The 18,856-nt window shown below is 53.0% G+C and overlaps 1 protein-coding gene across 1 annotated transcript in view; it reads right to left on the bottom strand.

The window, feature by feature from the left end:
- BIRC6 (baculoviral IAP repeat containing 6) overlaps nucleotides 1–18,856 on the bottom strand; it is a 1,973,616-nt gene that overhangs the window by 923,093 nt on the left and 1,031,667 nt on the right. The gene's annotated exons all lie outside the window — the stretch shown is intronic.

Raw genomic sequence — 18,856 nt, 5'->3', positions numbered from 1 at the left:
AGAAAGATGCACAAAGGCTGTTTTCAAACAGAATCTGAAAACTAAACACATTACTGAACACAGGGAAGTAGCATCTAAATACTCTAATGTCTAGATGTGAACCAAGCCATGCACCCTGGAAATAATGATTTTGACCAATGGAAATGTTTACTCGCCAAATGATTTATCTTTGAAATAATCAAGCCCAGAGGATGGGCCAACAAAAACCTTCACCTTTGCAGCCACAGGAAGAGGTGTAGGAAATAAGGACATCTTAATGGATAAAATAGGCTGCTTGTCCATTGCATCATTTCCCAGATACATACGCCACAAAAGACCAGGAATAATTTATGATAACAGAATAATCTGAAGAGGAACCATAATATTAAACAGCACCAATGCTATGGATGTTGTTTCCTCTGCAGAGTCTAAATCCTTTTAAACATTTCCTAAACACTGCCTAATAAACACTGAAAGTGGGACACTGGGCAGTTCAACTGTCAAGAAAAGTGCTACATGTAAATGTGCTAAAATATTGAACTTCCAAACAAAACGCCCATCCAAGAATTAGACAAGACAATGTTTTACATAATTAGTCAGAGAAGTACAAGTGGTTGCCCTACAGATCACCTGCAGTGGAAAATCCTGCAACAAAACAGCTGTAGACCAGTAAAATGAGCAAATTGTATACAAGCTTCATACAATTAAAACATCTTTCCATCCACAAAATTATTTTGAACGAATACTGCTTCTCTCTTTGAACGTACATCACATACAACAAACTTATAAATTCCAAATATATACATCCTGAAAATTCAAGTGTGAACACATTTCGGGATTAATTGATCTTTCCTCTGCCTTAAGTGGAAGAAAATAATAGAAAATGCAGAAATTTGAATACACTGCTTTGCATAATGATCCAGGATCAGCTTCAGTACAAGTGACTATATCACACAAAGCTTCACAATTTTTCGACAATAGAAGACAAATCAATGTACAATGATTGCAGCACACTCTGCTAACCAATATATTAAAAACCACATATAGAACACTGTGTAGGGCATGAGATAAGTTCAAGGTATTTGTTTACCAGAACCTATAAGGAGGAGGCAACTACTGCTGTTGTGAAAATAACTACTTCTTCTGGATTACATTTTGAATAAGAAACACACTGCTGAAAGCACAAGTTACTACTTGTGTAACGATATATCTGTAAGAGACATTAGTTAGTGATAGATTCCTTACCTTAGAATATTCCCCAGGCGTCAGTCTGGATCCGGAAAGTTTTCTGCTTAGCAGAACCCCTGTGCACCAGTAGGTGGCGCTGTGCGGCTCCGCGCCCGTCAATGGCGTCGTGCACGCCGGGATGACGTCACGGAGGCTACTTAGGCGCCACCCATGCACGCTGACGTCAGTTCGGTACACAACTTTCCGTGCCGAAACTAACCTTTGGTGCATAAAACTAGGGCCCTAAAAGGGGATGACTTTAACCCTAGTAATCAGTTCGCAGAACGGGGAGGATGGGTGGGGCGGTAAGGAATCTATCACTAACTAATGTCTCTTACAGATATATTGTTACACAAGTAGTAACTTGTGCATCTGAAAGAGACGCGTTAGTGATAGATTCCTTACCTTAGAATAGATATCCCAGCAATACCAACCCCGGTGGTGGGTCTGCAAACATGATTACACCAGAAATTCACAGAGCAGAGGCCAAAGAAGCCGTCTCTCCAGACCTGACTGTCAAGGCAGTAGTGCTTGGTAAACGTGTGCAGTGAGGCCCACGTAGCTGCCTGACAAATATCCTGCAAGGGGATACCGCGTCCCAAGGCAGTAGTGGCTGCACTTGCCCTGGTCGATTGGGCACGCAGTCCCACAGGAGGCTCACTCTTGGCCAAGGAGTAACAGGCTTTGATGCACAGAACGACCCACCGGGAGGTGGTCTGTTTGTGCACCGCCCGACTTCGTCTGGCGCCCACGTAGCCAACAAAAAGCTGATCATCCACCCGGAACTGCTTTGTACGCTGCAGATAGAATACGAGCACACGTTTTGTGTCCAGACGGTAGAGCCGCTCCTCTTCCCTTGAAGGAGGCGGAAAAAAGGTGAGCAAAGTGATGGTCTGCTCGATGTGGAAGGGCGTGACAACCTTTGGCAAGAAAGAAGGACGTGTTCTCAGAACCACCTTGTCCGGATGAACAGAAAGGAAAGGAGGTTTGGAAGAAAGAGCCTGGAGCTCACTTACTCTCCTGGCAGAGGTAATAGCTAACAGGAAAGCCGTCTTGAGAGTAAGAAGACGTAAGGGACAGTTATGAAGGGGCTCAAAGGGAGCGCACATCAGAAAAGTCAAGACAAGATTCAAGCCCCACTGAGGCATTATGAAGGGCACAGGTGGGAACGTATGCGTAATGCCCTTAAGAAAACGGTTAACAACCGGGGACTTAAAAAGAGAAGGCTGATCTGGAAGCCATAGAAAGGCAGAGATGGCCGAAAGATAACCTTTAACAGTGCCCAAAGCAGAGCCCTGCTGGGGCAAAGTGAGAAGGAACAGAAGAACCTCAGAAAGAGGGGCAGAAAGGGGATCCACAGTCTTAGCTGTGCACCATGCCACAAATCTGTTCCACCTACAGGCGTACACCTTTTTAGTGGAGGGACGCCTGGCTGCCAGGATGACATCACAGACTTCGGGAGGAAGATCGAAAGGTGTCAACTGTCGCCTCTCAATCTCCAAGCATGGAGGTGGAGGCTGGACAGGTTCGGGTAGAGGACCGTCCCCTGCTGCTGCGACAGAAGATCCTCCCGAAGAGGCAGACGGATTGGGGGATCGATGCTCATACTGAGTAGCTCGGAATACCATACTCTTCAAGCCTAGTCCGGAGCCACAAGAATAACTTGGGCCCGGTCGCGCCTGATGATCTTCAGCACTCTAGGCAAAAGTGGTATAGGCGGAAAGGCGTACAACAGACCGCAGCTCCACTCGAGACGAAAAGCGTCTCCGAACGAGTGCCGCCTTGGAAATTCCAACGTGCAGAACTGATGACATTGCATGTTCTCTTCGGTGGCGAATATATCTAACCAAGGCTCTCCCCATCGCAGTAAGAGACCTGGTGCCATGTCCAAGTTCAGACACCACTCGTGATACACCATGCACCGGTGGGGGAGTTTGTCCGCCCTGGCGTTCAGAGAACCTGCCAGGTGTTGAACCACCAAGGTAACGCCCTGATGTCCCAGCCATGTCCAGAGGCGCAGAGCCTCCTGACATCGGGTCCACGACCCCACCCCGCCCTGTTTGTTGCAATACCACATGGCGGTGGTGTTGTCCGTGAACACCTGCACTACACTTCCCCAGACAGAGGGAAGGAATGCTTTCAGTGCACCCGCAGCTCCAGAAGGTTGATATGGAGCCGGGACTCCGCCGGAGACCAGAGGTCTCTGATCTTCGCCTCGCCCATGTGGCCTCCCCAACCCAGGAGGGACACATCTGTCACTACTGTGTGCTCCGGGTGGGGAATGGAAGAGAGATCTGCCACTGACCCAATCGCGATCCGTGAGCAACCACTGCAACTGTCGTGCAGCCCCCTCCGAGATCTGGACATGATCGGACAGGTTGCCCTGATGCTGCGCCCACTTGAACTTCAGGTCCCACTGCAGAGCCCGCATATGCCATCTGGCATGCGGCACCAGCAGGATGCAAGAGGCCATCAGGCCCAGAAGCCGAAGGGTCATCCTGACTGAAACCCGGGATAGAGGCTGAAAGAGCGGAACCTTAGCCTGAATATCCCGGACTCGCTGCTCGGGAGGATAAACCCGAAACGGCGTTGAATCCAGAACCGCTCCGATGAAAGAGAGCTTCTGAGAGGGACTCAGGTGCGACTTCGGTACATTGATGGAGAACCCCAGCAGATGCAGGAGGTCGGCCGAAGTCTGGAGGTAGGAGACAACTGCCTGGGGCGAACCCGCCTTCAACAGCCAGTCGTCGAGGTAGGGGGAAGACTGACACCCCTGACCTGCACAGATGAGCTGCGACCACCGCCATCACTTTCGTGAACACCCAAGGTGCGCTGGTAAGGCCAAAGGGGAGCACGGCAAACTGAAAATGCTCCTGGCCTACCGCGATCCGCAGGTAACGCGGTTGGTCCGGCAGGACGGGAATGTGAAAATAAGCATCCTGCAAGTCCAACGCTACCATCCAGTCTCCAGGGTCCAGGGCAGACAGGACCTGAGCCAGAGTCAGCATCTAAAACTTCTAATTCCGGAGGAAGCGATTGACGTCCCGGGGGTCCGAGATGGGGTGCAGGCCCCCCTTGTCCTTCTTGGGCACCAGAAAGTAGAGGGAATAGCAACCACTCCCTACTTCCTGATCGGGAACGTACTCTATGGCCCCCTTGGCCAGGAGGGCCGTGACTTCCTGACGGAGAAGAGCCAAATGGTCCCCCGACATGCGGTGGTACCGAGGTGGCATGGCTGGAGGGGAGGACAGAAAGGGGAGTGAGTAACCTTGGCAGATTATCTGCAGCACCCACTTGTCCGAAGTGATACCGCGCCAGTGGTGGAGGTGGTGACGGACCCTGCCTCCTACCGGCGTGGGGTGCCCCCTGAAGCTCGGATTAGGAAGGCTTGGAGGCGGAAGCAGCTGGTGCGGAGGTGGACTGCCCCGCCCGCTAGTTACCAGACCCGCCCCTGCGGAAGCCACGTCCGCGGCAACACTGAGGCAGGTTCTGCACAGGCTTTGCGGAGGAGCGCTTCCTGGCGTCTTTACCCTGGCCACGACAGGAACGAAACCCAGGCGTGGCAGGGCTCTTAGTGGAAAGACCCAAAGACTTAGCCGTGGCCCGTGGGTCCTTAAAGCGCTCCAGGGCACTGTCCGCCTTGTCGCCAAAGAGGCGAGAGCCATCAAAGGGTATGTCCATGAGCGAGCTCTGGACATCAAGTGAGAACCCGGTAGACCACAACCAGGCATGGCGCCGCAACGCCACAGTCGTGGAAATCGCACTGCCCAAGGAATCAGCTGTGTCCAGACCACACCTGATGGCAAACTTCACCGCATCCTTGCCCACCGCAATCGTTTGGGAAAGGACGGCCTGGACCTCTTCAGAACACTGAGGCAGGACCTCTGCTACCATACCCCACACGGCATGGGAGTAACAGCCCAACAAGCAGGCGGTGTTAACCGACCGCAACCCCAAGCTGGCCGAGGAGAACAACCTCTTGCCATATTGGTCCAGCTTCTTAGAGTCCTTATCCGGCGGAGCCACGGGAAAGGCACTCCGAGACGTCGAGGCCTGAATGACCAGGCTCTCAGGCGTGGGGTGAGTGGTCAAGAAGGCAGGGTCACCAGGTGCCGGGCGAGGACGCCTAGCGACGTTCTTAGCCCCCGAGGCCGGCCGCAACCAAGTGCCCAAGAGGACTTCGGTAAGGGCCTCATTGAAAGGGAGCAAGCGGTTCCGACGACGTAGACGCCGTCTGGAGCACCTCCGTAAGGAGGTTGGTCTTAGGGGCCACCGTAGGGAGGTCGAGATGGAGAGCCTCCGCAGCTGGACGCAGCACCATAGTGTAGGAAGCGCCCTCCTCCATAGTAGGCGGAGGGTAGATAAACACCGGGTCAGAAGACACATCAAGTTTACCCGCATCTTGAAGATCATCCACCCAATCCTGCACGGAGTCACACTGCCGCACAAGGGGGTCCTCGAAGCCGTCCCAGTCCTCATATGGCTCCGGGGTATAAGGAGCCGGCTGCGGCGGCAGGACCGGAGCCGGAGAGGGGGCCAGTGGCGCAGGGAGCGGAGCCGGCTGGGGCCGAACCGGAACCGCATCCCAATGAGGAACCCAGGTCGGTACGAAATGGTTCAAGAACCGGGGCAAGGGCGGGATAAACGGCACCCAGTGCGGCGCCTGTGGCGGTGCTGGGGACGGAGCCAAGGGCAGCGCCGGAGCCAGCAGTGCTGCACCTTGTGGCGCCAACGATGCTGGGTCCAGTGGCTCTGGAGGTGGTGCCGCCGGGTCAACAGGATCCGGACACGGGACAGCGGGCCGGCCGGCGTGCCGGCGGGAGCCCGAGGCCTAAACAGGCAGTCCAAGGCAGCAAGAAACTCTTCCATCTGTTCAGGAGTTGCCGACGGACCCGGGAATAGCGGGTAGGCCGCAGGACTCCCAGGCTACGGAGGAGCTGCAGGGGCAGAGCCCCTGTCCCCCTCCGGGAAGCGACGGGGGGGACGTCGGAGCGCAAATATGCTTCTTCGACTTCTTCTTATGGTGTCACTTACCGGAATCTGAAGGTGAAGACTCTGAGGAGCGAAGGCTCCAGTCCCGCAAGCGGTCCTGCAAACGGCCCCTAAACCCGGAGCGGCGGTGAGAGGAGTGCCGGACCTCCAGCAACTTCCGGCGCCGCTCCCGCAAGGCCTTCAGGGCCAAGGCACGGCAGTCCCGACAATCCCGGGAGTCATGGTCGGTCTCCAGGCAGTAGAGGCAGACATCATGGGGGTCCGCCATCAACATATTACGGCGGCACGACCCACAAAACTTAAAGCCGGGCATCCCTACATGCACCAGGAGACAAAAGAAGGAGACAAAAGTCTCAAACGAGTGGTCAAAAATTGACCGGGGTACGTGCTCAATACAGATCTGCGCTTTCGGTGCAGAAAAAGAAAGAACTGACGTCAGCGCGCATGGGTGGCTCCTAAGTAGCCTCCGTGACGTCATCCCGGTGCACACGCACGACGCCAGTGACGGGCGCAGAGCCGCACGGTGCCACCTACTGGCACGCAGGGGTACTGCTAAGCAGAAAACTTTCCGGATCCAGACTGACGCTTGGGGAATATTCTAAGTTAAGGAATCTATCACTAACGTGTCTCTTTCAGATCTTGAAGTCATGGCTTTAACAAGAAAAAAAAACCAGAATCCCAAGAGGGTGACTAGTGTGCATGAAAACTACTGAATTTCTCTAAATGTTTGAGCAAAAGCTTTCATTCCACATGGTTTTACTGCTCCATCATTAGAAAACATTGCTCTGTTGGACTAGTGGGGGGAGGGTGACTACTGCCTCTTAACCATGCTTCATGGGCTTAGATGAAGATTTTTTGCAGGCAATGGATTCATACGTAAAGGTACATGCCTTTGAAACTAGACGTCATAACTGACTGACATTCATGTTAAAACACATCACAACTGGGATCCTTGACTGTTTTCCAACAGAGTGATGTACGACAGCAACTGAATAAGTAGATAATTTTTCGCTGCAATTGATGAGATGTACCACCTAAAGACAAACCTAATTGCCCTAAGCAACAACATATTGACTTTTTAGAAGGAGAGCTCAGTCTTGATATAGTCCAATGCTTTACCACCAGGGACTAGATGAACAAGTTACTTACCTTAGGTAACACCTTTTTTAGTTGAGACCCTTTACCTTAGAATACTCCACCAGGCATCAGACTGGATCCAGAAATTCTTGAGCAGTACCTCTGTGTGTTGGCAGGTGGCACCGACAGATCCACTTCAATGTCATCCGCAGCAATTATGAGGTGCCTGGGTAGTATATTGGTGCCACCCCAGAGCACCCACATCAGTTTCTTTTGTGATGCATTCTGCGCCTACAGAATACAAGCTAAGTCACAAAGGTTGTGACCAGGGTACAGAAGCGAATGAGGACCTTCCAAAAGAAGGAGTCCAGTTCACAGAGCGAAGAGAAAGGGAGGTTCGGTAAGGAATTCGCGATATGAAAGAGTCTATCAGAAAAGACTTTATAGAAGGGAAGTAACATTTTCTTCTGGAAGAGACTTTTAACTGCATATTTCTTACCTTAGAATAGATATCAAAGCAACAACCTCCCTCGAGGAAGGATTGCAAACTGTCATAAATCAAAAAGTCATGCAGGACCGAGCAGGTGAAATGCTGGACAGACCCAACTGTCCAGGCAATCGCGCTTTGTGAACATATGAAGCGACTCCCATGTCGCTGCCGGGCTTATGTGGAGGAGAGGTACCATGTGGGCCAAAGAGTAATTGGAGACTTGGCTCTGTTTGAGTAAGCCCTCAAGAGTTCCAGGGGCTGCTACTTCACTATTGGGTAGCAGATTTTTATGCTGAGTACAATCCATCAAGAGATGGTTCTCTTCAGCACTGACTTGCTCTTCTTCGAATCCACTGATTCCAAAGAAAAGCCAATTGTCTAGACGGTGTTCAATAGCATGATCAATATAAAAAGTCATCTCTGAGTCCAAAAGGTGGAGCTTCTCGTCCACCTAAGAGGGGTGATAGGGATCGTAAAACGTCAGAAGGGTGACAGCTTGACTGATGTTTAATGGAGTCACCACCTTAGGCAGAAAAACAGTACATGTTCGAAGAACCAGTTTATCCTGGTACTAGGTGGTATTAAGTGGATGAGCGGAGAGGAGCAGAAATTCGCTCACCCTCCAAGCCACTGGCAATCATGACATCCGTCTTAATTTTTAGAAGTCTGAGTGAACAACTATGAATGGGTTCAAAGGGAGATCACATCAGGTAGATCAATACTAAATTAAAATCCTATAGGGGTATAACGAAGGGAGAAGGAGGAAAAAACATGCAAACCTTTCAAGAACAAACATGCAAACCTTTCAAGAACAGAGTCAAAACAGATGGCTTAAACAGGAACGGCTGATTCGCCAACCATCAAAAGGCCGAGATAGCTGACAAAGCCCTTTGACAGTGCTCAGAGCCAGACCTTGCAAGGCTAATGACTACACAAACAGGAACACCTCAGACATTTTGGCATGAAGTGGGCCAACCTGCTTGGATGAACACCAAGCCATAAACTTGCCCCAACAGCAGGCATATACAGATTTTGTAGAGCGACGCCTGACTGCCAGAATACCATCTACGGCCTCGGGTGGGAGATTGAAGACACTCAGCTTTCACTGCTCAGCCTCCAAGCATGAAGGAGCATGTGCAGATTCTGGTTCAGGATCCTGCCCTGCTGTTGTGACCGGAGATTCTCCTGAAGGGGCAGCCTGACCGGAGGACAAATGCTGAGGCCCACAAGTTCAAGATAACATACTGTGCAGGCCCAATCCAGGGCCACTAGGATAGTTTGTGCCAGGTCGGTCCTGATCTTCTTCAGAATTCGGGAAATAGGGGTATCGTTAAGAAGGCTTACAGGGGGCGATCATGCGCACACTCTCCCAGGTGACAAAAGTTCCGACTCTTCCGGAACCGCGGAGGTGTCTCCTCAATGTATGGGAGCCTACGGATCTTAGCCGTGTGGCGCAACTCTGGGTGACACTGGGACTCCTGTTGGCAAAGCGCAACATAGCCCAAAGATGGGGATCCAGGCAGCCCCCTACACTTGCCCAATGGTGTAGAGATATGGACACCACCATGATTGTTGAAAAAACAGTGTACATACATAGAGGCTGCCCCAAAAAGTGGACCCAGGTGTGGGGAGGTTGGAATGCGTACAGAGGGAATATATGTGACCCCCCCACGTGAGACCTCAGAGTCGAATTTGAGTGACTGAGATCCTATGGTTGATCAATAAGTAGATTAAGAACTGCTATACTACTACATGATACAGCTGGAGGCCAATGTGGTACCTTGCATCACTATTATGCCAATTTATTGTTTAAGTGCTCGTTGAATGTCTGTACACAATCCAATGGTAGTAATACTGATTTATTCAACGCCAATGTATGTTGTTTTGTGTTTGAATTTATCAATAAAAATATTTTCAAAAAAAAAAAAAGAAGGCTTACAGGAGTCCTAAATTCCACTCTATACAGAACTCTTCTCCGAGCGAAAGACGCTTTAGAAACTCCAATGTGCTGAAGTGCTGACATTGCATGTTCTAGACGGTGGCGAACAAATAGAGCCAACGTTCTCCCCATTCGCATAAAAGACCTCGCACCTCCTTGCGGTGTAGATATATATCGTGAGTCACAAGGCGTTGGTGGCTGAGTTAGTGTGCCCTGGCAGTCCGAGATCCCGCCAGGTTTTGTTCAACCAAGTAGATGTCCTGATGTTCCAGTCAATTGCAGTGGTGGGGCCTTCTGGCACAGAGTCCACGACCCAACTCTGCCCTACTTGTTGTAGTACCAAAACACGGCTGTGCCGTCTTTCAACACATAAGCCAGCTTCCCTTTGATAGATGGCAAGAAGGCTTTCAATACCAGGGAGATGGCCCGCATCTCCAACAAGTTGATGTGGACCTGCGTCACCGCCAGAGGCCTCTGATCTCTACTTCTTCCAGGTGGCAGTCCCATCCCAGAAGCGAGCCATCAATTACTACTGTCCACAACAGGAGGGGAAAGGAGAGGGGTCCACCACTGACCAGATAGCAGTTCAGTAATTATCACTGCAGATCTTGAGCAGTCTCCAATATCTGGACACAATCGGAGAGATTACCCTGGGTTCTGTGCCCACCAGGGCTTCAAATCCCACTGCAGAGCCTGCATGTGACACGACACAAGGTGTGCTTCACCAGCATGATGTAGAAGGCCGTGAGACCCAACAGCTTCAGAATCAGTCTCACCGAAGAACAAGTTACTTACCTTCGGTAACGATGTATCTGTAAGAAACATTAGTTAGTTAGATTCCTCACCTTAGAATATTCCCAGGCATCAGGCTGGATCCGGAAAGATTTTTGTAGCAATACCCCTTGCGCGTCGCTAGGCGTCGTCTGCGGCTCCGCGTCCGTCGTTGGCGTCGTGCGCCGGAATGACGTCGGAGTACTTAGACGCCGCCCTCACGCGCTGACGTCAATTCTTGTACATAGCTTTCCACGCCAGGGACGCTGAGCCATGCAAGAGACCGACACTGGTGCCAAAAAATCTAGGGCCCTGAAAGGGAGAACCTTAACCCTAGATGTCGGTTCGCAGAACGGGGAGGCGGGTGGGTCGGTGAGGAATCTAACTAACTAATGTTTCTTACAGATACATCGTTACCGAAGGTAAGTAACTTGTTCATCTGAAAGAAACACGTTAGTTAGATTCCTCACCTTAGAATAGATACCCAAGCAATACCATCCCCGGTGGTGGGTCTGCGAACCAAGATCACACCAGAAAGTCCTGGAGAACAGAACGGCCAAAGTGGCCATCCCTCCGGACTTGGCTGTCCAGGCAGTAATGTCTCGCAAACGTGTGCAGCGAAGCCCACGTCCCCGCCTGACAGATGTCTTGCAAGGGGACTCCCCGTCCCAGTGCAGTCGTAGCCGCTGTGGCCAGAGTAGAATGGGCCCGTAGCCCAACAGGAGGAACCTTTTTCGCCAAAGAACAGCAGGTCTTAATACACAACACGACCCACCGAGAGATGGTCCGCTTGTGTACCGCTTTACCCTTCTTAGCCCCAACGTACCCAACAAAAAGTTGGTCGTCCACCCGGAACTGTCTCGTGCGGTCCAAATAAAAGGATAGCGCACGTTTTGGGTCCAGACAGTGGAGCCGCTCTTCCTCTTTGGAAGGATGCGGAGGCGGAAAGAAGGTGGGCAGCGTGACAGATTGCCCGATGTGAAAGGGAGTCACGACTTTAGGCAGGAAAGAAGGATGTGTCCGGAGGACAACTTTGTCCGGATGAACTGAAAGGAAGGGAGGCTTGGATGACAAAGCCAGGAGTTCACCCACCTGCCTAGCGGAGGTGATTGCTACCAAGAAAGCAGTTTTCAAAGTCAAAAGACGGATGGGACAGTTATGAAGGGGCTCAAAGGGAGTGCACATCAGAAAAGTGAGAACAAGGTTCAAGTTCCACTGAGGCATTATGAAAGGAACAGGAGGGTACATATGAGTAATGCCCTTGAGAAAGCGTGAAACAACAGGGGACTTGAAAAGAGAAGGCTGATCAGGAAGCCGAAGGAAGGCAGAGATAGCAGCAAGATAACCTTTCAAGGTGCCCAGAGAAGAGCACTGCTGGGCCAAAGAAAGAAGAAAGAGGAGAACCTCAGAAAGGGAGGCAGAAAGGGGATCCACAGCCTTTGCTGTGCACCATGCCACAAATTTGCTCCACCGGCAGGCGTATACCGTCTTTGTGGAGGGACGCCTGGCTGCCAGAATGACATCACAGACTTCAGGAGGCACGTCAAATGGCATCAACTGCCGCCGCTCAATCTCCACGCATGGAGGTGGAGGCTGGACAGGTTCGGGTGGAGGACCGTCCCCTGCTGCTGCGACAGAAGATCCTCCTGAAGAGGCAATCGTATCGGGGATCGATGGACATACTGAGTAGCTCGGGATACCAGTACCTTCGTGTCCAATCCGGAGCCACCAAGATGACTTGGGCCCGGTCGCGTCTGATCTTCTTCAGCACTCTGGGCAGAAGTGGTATAGGCGGAAAGGCGTACAACAGACCGCAACTCCACTCGCGACGAAAAGCCTCTCCGAGCGAGTGCTGCCTTGGAAATTCCAACGCGCAGAACTGCTGACATTGCGCGTTCCCTTCGGTGGCGAATAGATCTAACCAAGGCTCTCCCCACTGCAGAAAGAGACCTTGCGCCACGTCCGAGTTCAGACGCCATTCGTGATCCATCATGCACCGGCGGCTGAGTTCGTCCGCTCTGGCGTTCAGAGAGCCCGCCAGATGTTGAACCACCAGGGTGATGCCCTGGTGTTCCAGCCATGTCCAGAGGCGCAGGGCCTCCTGACAAAGGGTCCACGACCCCAGCCCGCCCTGTTTGTTGCAATACCACATGGCGGTGGTGTTGTCCGTGAACACCTGCACGACATTTCCCCGGACAGAGAAAAGGAAGGCTTTCAGTGCAAGTCGGATCGCCCTCAGCTCCAAAAGATTGATATGGAGCCGAGACTCCGCCGGAGACCAGAGTCCTCTGATCTCCGCCTCTCCCATATGGCCCCCCCCATCCCAGGAGGGACACATCCGTCACTACCACGTGCTCCGGTTGGGGAAGGGAGAGGGATCTGCCGCTGACCCAATCGCGATTCGTGAGCCACCACTGCAGCTGTTTCGCAGTGCCCTCCGAGATCAAGACGTGGTCGGACAGGTTGCCTTGATGCTGGGCCCACTGAAACTTCAGGTCCCACTGCAGAGCCCGCATCCGCAATCTGGCGTGAGGTACTAACAGGATGCAGGAGGCCATCAGCCCCAGAAGCCGCAGCACCAACCTGACCGAAATCCAGGACAGAGGCCGGAAGATGGGAATCAGGGCTCGAATGTCCAGGACCCGCTGTTCCGGCGGATAGACCCGGAACTGCGCCGAATCGAGAACCGCCCCTATGAAAAGGAGCTTTTGGGAGGGACTCAGGTGCGACTTCGGCACATTGATGGAGAACCCCAGCGAATGCAGGAGGTCTGCCGTAGTCTGGAGGTGGGAGACTACTTGCTGGGGCGAGCCCGCCTTCAACAGCCAGTCGTCGAGATAGGGGAAGACTGGGACCCCTGATCTGCGCAGATGAGCTGCGACCACCGCCAACACTTTCGTGAACACCCGAGGGGCACTGGTGAGGCCGAAGGGGAGCACGGTGAACTGAAAGTGCTCCTGACCCAACGTGAACCGCAGGTAACGCCGGTGGGCCGGCAGGACGGGGATGTGGAAATAAGCGTCCTGCAAGTCCAACGCTACCATCCAGTCTCCAGGGTCTAGGGCAGCAAGAACGTGAGCCAAAGTGAGCATCTTGAACCGCTCCTTCCGGAGGAAGGCGTTCACGCTTCTGAGATCCAAGATCGGGCGTAGGCCCCCTTTGCCCTTCTTGGGAATAGTGGGAATAGCAACCACGACCTACTTCTGGACCAGGAACACGCTCGACGGCCTCTTTGGCCAAGAGGGCCGAAACCTCCTCCCGGAGAAGATGCAAATGATCCCCCGACATACGGTGGTTCTGCGGTGGCATGGCTGGAGGGGTCATCTCGAAGGGAAGGGAGTAGCCCCTTCAGACGATTTGCAGCAGGTGATGGCGAACTCTGCCCCCCACTGGCGTTGAATGGGCCTGAAAGCTCGGACTAGGAGGGCTTTGAGGCGGATGCTGCCGGGTGGATGTGGACTGACCGGCACATTGTCCTCCAGAACCGCCTCGGCGAAAACCACGTCCGCGACCGCGTGCAGGTTGGTTCTGCGGCCGGTGGCTGGGCGGACGTGAGGAGGCGCCACTTCCTTGGCCACGAAAGGCGGATGTTTGCGGCCGCGGGGCCGAAAGACCCAAGAACTTGGCCGTGGCCCGGGAGTCCTTGAACCGGGCCAGCGCACTGTCAGTCTTCTCGCCAAAAAGGCGAGTGCCATCGAAGGGAATGTCCATGAGGGAGCTTTGGACATCCCCTGAAAACGACGTGGACCTCTGCCAGGCGTGACGCCGAAGCACCACCGTGGTGGAAATTGCCCGACCCAGCGAGTCCGTGGTGTCTAGTCCACATCTAATGGCGTGCCGCACTGCATCTCGCCCGTTAGCAAGGGCTTGGGTGAGTCGATCCCGGGCCTCCTCCAGGCACAAGGGCAGCACGTCCTCCACCGCATCCCACAGCGAGTGGGAGTAACGGTCCAAAAGGCAAGCGGTATTTAAAGACCGCAGTCCCAAACTCAGGGACGAGAACAGTTTCTTGCCAAACTGCTCCAACCTCTTGGATTCCCTATCCGGAGGAGCGGACGGGAAGGAGGATTGGGAGGTAGAGGCCTGGATAACCAGGCTCTCAGGGGTGGGGTGGTGGGAGAGGAATGTGGGGTCGCCCGGAGCAGGGCGGTGGCGCCGGGCAACGTTCCTGTCCACAGGAGGGACTGTGGAGGGCTTGGACCAAGTGCCCTGGAGAACGTCAATGAGGGCCTCATTAAACTGCAGCAGAGGCTCAGTGGAGCATGCTGTCGGTTGAAGCACCTCGGTGAGGACGTTAGTCCTCACAGCTACAGCAGGCAACTCGAGCCCCAGGGCTTCGGCCGCCTTGCGCAGCACCACAGAAAAGGCTGCACCTTCCTCCGAGGCCACAGTCGGAGGAGAGATGAATCCAGCGTCTGGAGAGGTATCCAAACCGCTGGTGTCCCCCAATTCCTCTGCCCAGTCCGGAGACAATTGGGCCTGTTCGGCCAGAGGGTCCTGAAACCCCTCCCAGTCGACCTCATCATCCGAGCGGGGTCGGGGGCGGAACCGGTGTCGGCGCAGGAAGCGTTGTGAGGTCGACCGGCGCCGGCAGAGATCCAGGCCTGGATCCCTCGGGGACCTGCGGCGTCGGGGCCGGAGCCCTCGACGGCGCCGGAGCCGCCGGCACGCGAGGCCGCCCAGTCAACCCTGCGGGGCCCGAAGGCGCGCAGGCAGGCGTTAACGGCGGAGCCAGATTCCTCATGGCCGAGAGGAAGGCACTGACCTCCACCGGAGTCGCGTCAGTCCCAGGGACCGGAGAGTATGGGGACGAGCGCGGCTCTTGCGGCTCCGATGGAGCCGCGGGGGTGGAACCACCCGGACCCTCGGCCGGGTCGCGCAACCGGCGAGGGGAGTCCAAAGAGCGCGGATGCCGCTTGGACTTCTTAGAGTGTTTGGAGTGACGGGACTTACCCGAAGATCCCGACGAGCGATGTCGATGGCTGCGGCTCCGCGAGCGGTCCTTGGACCTCCTCCTGGACCGGGACCGAGAGCGACGCGGTGCCGACTGTTGAAGCTCGAGTAGCTTACGGGACCGCCTAGCCTTCGACGTCAAGGCCTGACAGTCGGGGCACGACTCCGCGTCATGGTCGGCCCCCAGGCAGTACAGGCACCGGCGATGGTGATCCGTTACCGGCATCAGTCGGTGACAGGCGTCACAATGCTTGAATCCAGGCATCCTACCGGCACCAGATGTCGTAGTCGAGTAACCAAAAGAGGTCAAAAAGTGACTAGGGGTAAGCTCTTCCCGGATCGGCGCTTACTGGTGCGGAAAAAAGAAGAACTGACGTCAGCGCGCGAGGGCGGCATCTAAGTACTCCGACGACGTCATTGCGGCGCACAACGCCAACGACGGACGCGGAGCCGCAGACGACGCCTAGCGACGCGCAAGGGGTATTGCTACAGAAATCTTTCCGGATCCAGCCTGATGCCTGGGGCTATTCTAAGGTGAGGAATCTAACTAACGTGTTTCTTTCAGATATAAAAGACAGAGGGTAGAATCATATGGATCACAGCTCGAATGTCCTGGGCAATCTGCGCAGGAGGGTAGGCGTGAAACGTCCCAGTGTCCAGAATGGCTCCAATGAAAGGGAGCGTTTGAGAAGGAGTCTGGTGTGACTTCAGCATGTTGAAAGTGAGCCATAATGAATGGGGAAGGTCACCATGGTCTGGAGTTGAGCAACGACTGCCAGGGTGGAGCCAGTTTTCAGCAGCCAGTCGTCAAGGTAGGGAAAGATTGGGACCCCAAACTCTGAAGATATGCAGCAACCACCGCCATATCTTTCGTGAACACCTAGGGTGCACTGGTGAGGCCAAAAGGGAGCACAGCAAATTAGAAAGGCTCTGGGTCCACCATGAATGGCAGATAATGTCTGTGGGCATGCAAGACAGCAATGTAAAATTAAGGGTAAGGCAGGCAGGACCTGGGATAGGATGAGAATTTTGAACTTGTCTTTGCTCAAGATGGTGTTGAGAGTGCAAAGGTCTAGAATAGGGCTGAAGCCTCCGCCCTTTTTTCAGAACCAGAAAGTAGCAGAGGTAGCAACTGAAACCTACCTCTCATGTTGCCACCCTCTCGATGGCTGCCTTGACCTAAAGAGCCTGCACTGCAAAATCAGAGTCCTGCGATGTGTCTAGCCCACTGGCATCAGCCAACTCCTCATACCAGTTCTCCTCCGGGAAGAACTGGGCGACGTCTTAAGTGGTGTCAAAGGCCTCATATTCCGAGTCCACCTTAAACTCATCAAAAGAGGGAAGCAAAGTATCTGAGCCTGAAGGATGACTTGGCTCGAGCAGCACACGACTCTACATTGGACGGGGTCGACAGGCCACCATCTCAGAGTGAAAAAGCACAAGAGGTTCACCCTTGCCCTACGGGATCGGAAACGTCAGCAACAGCGTCAAATTGACAAGACCGGGTAGGAAAGCCAGAATGGAAATCAGTCTGCATCCAGGGAGAAATCCACAGAGTGCAAATAATATCTGGGGGAGGGCCCGCCAACGATAATCCAGGTGTGACACTTTTCGGCTCTTTGTGCCCAAAAGGTACTCCAGAGGGAGTCAGTTGCCCACAGATGTGGGCCATGGCTTCACAGAATTCCTCAAGCTCGGCAGGAGTTGCTTAAGCTCCAGGGAATTTCAAGAGGCGGGAGTAAGAGTTAGCTCTGCTGGTGTTGCACGGAAGCAGGGCCTAAAGGCACGGGGCCGCCCGCACTCCTTCAAGGGACTGGGAAGGGCAAGTGATGCTATGACCTCTTTTTAAAGTTACTGGACAACTTCGATTTCAAGGACAACCAGTTACGGAAACTGCACCGGGAGTGGGCCCAAGATAGTCTGTGGGACCGAGGTCATCCCAGAGAATGGTCGTATCTTGCTGTGCCACAAGGAGATTCAACAACCTCTCCCAAATCACCTTGAGGTACATCGAACAACAGTCCAAAGTAGGACTTTGAGTCGTTGCCAGACACCAAACACTCAACGGATCTACTGCAGTAGGAAGTATCCTAGAGAAGGAGAACCTTAGGCGCTCCAAAGCTCCCTCCGACGTCCTTGATAGATTCGAGGACTTGTACATGGACCAAACACGTTGCCTTCTTGAAACAACTAGATCAGGGTCACCATATGACCCTTGTCCAGGGGCTGTAGCCAAATTAGCGGTGGAACCCATCACCCAGGCACTTACGCCCATTTTTAATGATATGATTGATACTGGGCTTTTTCCTAAGCTCTGGAAGGTGGCATCAATTCTACCCCTATTGAAAAAGCCTAATTTAGACCAGACCGACCCAAATAATTTTTGCCCAATCTCTAGGCTCCCCTTACCGGCAAAACTGATAGAAAAGGCACTAAACACACAACTTGGTGCCTTTCTCCATTAGACCCAGGCTCTGGATCCAACTCAATATGGCTTCAGGAGTGGCCATAGTACGAAGTCAGCACTCATAAAAACAAGAGATGAGATCAGGAAAGTAGTTGATCTAGGCGGGAAGGCCGCCCTGATCCTACTAGATTTATCCGCGGCCGTTGATACGGTCCATCATGACCTCTTGATGGACCGATTAAGGTCATGTGGACTTCGGGGCAAGGCTCTGAATCTCCTGCAATCCTTGCTTACTGATAGAACACAAGTGGTATCCCTGGGTGAATACCAATCAAAGCCCTTTGCTCTGACCTGTGGGGTGTCACAGGGGTCGTCTTTGAGCCCGACGTTGTTCAATGTTTATGTTTCCTCACTGGCTCCTATCATTAACACCTTAGGTTTTGATCTCACCTCCTATGCAGATGACACCCAAATCGTGGTGTCTCTTCTGCCAGGACAGGAGGTGGGCAAGGATAATCGTTTTCATAACTGCATGGAAGCAGTGAGCGGTTGGAACGCGAAAAATTGCCTGAAGCTCAATTCTAATAAAACAGAAGTTATAGTATTTGGGAACGCTCCTAACTTTTGGAATCCGAGCTGGTGCCGATCAACAATGGGAGTACTTCCTGTCCCCATGAAGAAAGCAAAAAACCTGGGAATAATAGTCAATGACAAATTAAACCTGGGCGACCAAATCAATGCAGTTTCGTCATCAACCGCGTTTGTTCTTAAATCAGTAAAAAACAAATTGCCATTCCTGCCAGCAGGGAGTCAGAAAACAGTGGTCACTGCACTTGTCTTGTCAAAACTTGACTACTGTAATGGCCTTTATTTCAAAATTCAGGAACGCTATTTAAACAAACTACAAAGGATACAAAATGCGGCCGCCAGATTACTCACTGGGGTGCCCAAATTTGCGGCCATCTCCAACGAAATTAAAAAGTTACATTGGCTCCCGGTAAAAAAGCGAGTGCTTTTTAAA

The sequence above is a fragment of the Triturus cristatus genome, chromosome 6 (assembly GCF_964204655.1).
Source record: "Triturus cristatus chromosome 6, aTriCri1.1, whole genome shotgun sequence".
Taxonomy (NCBI): Eukaryota; Metazoa; Chordata; class Amphibia; order Caudata; family Salamandridae; genus Triturus; species Triturus cristatus.
The sequence above is the reverse complement of the archived record's forward strand: the minus strand, read 5'-3'. Positions and strand labels throughout refer to the sequence as shown.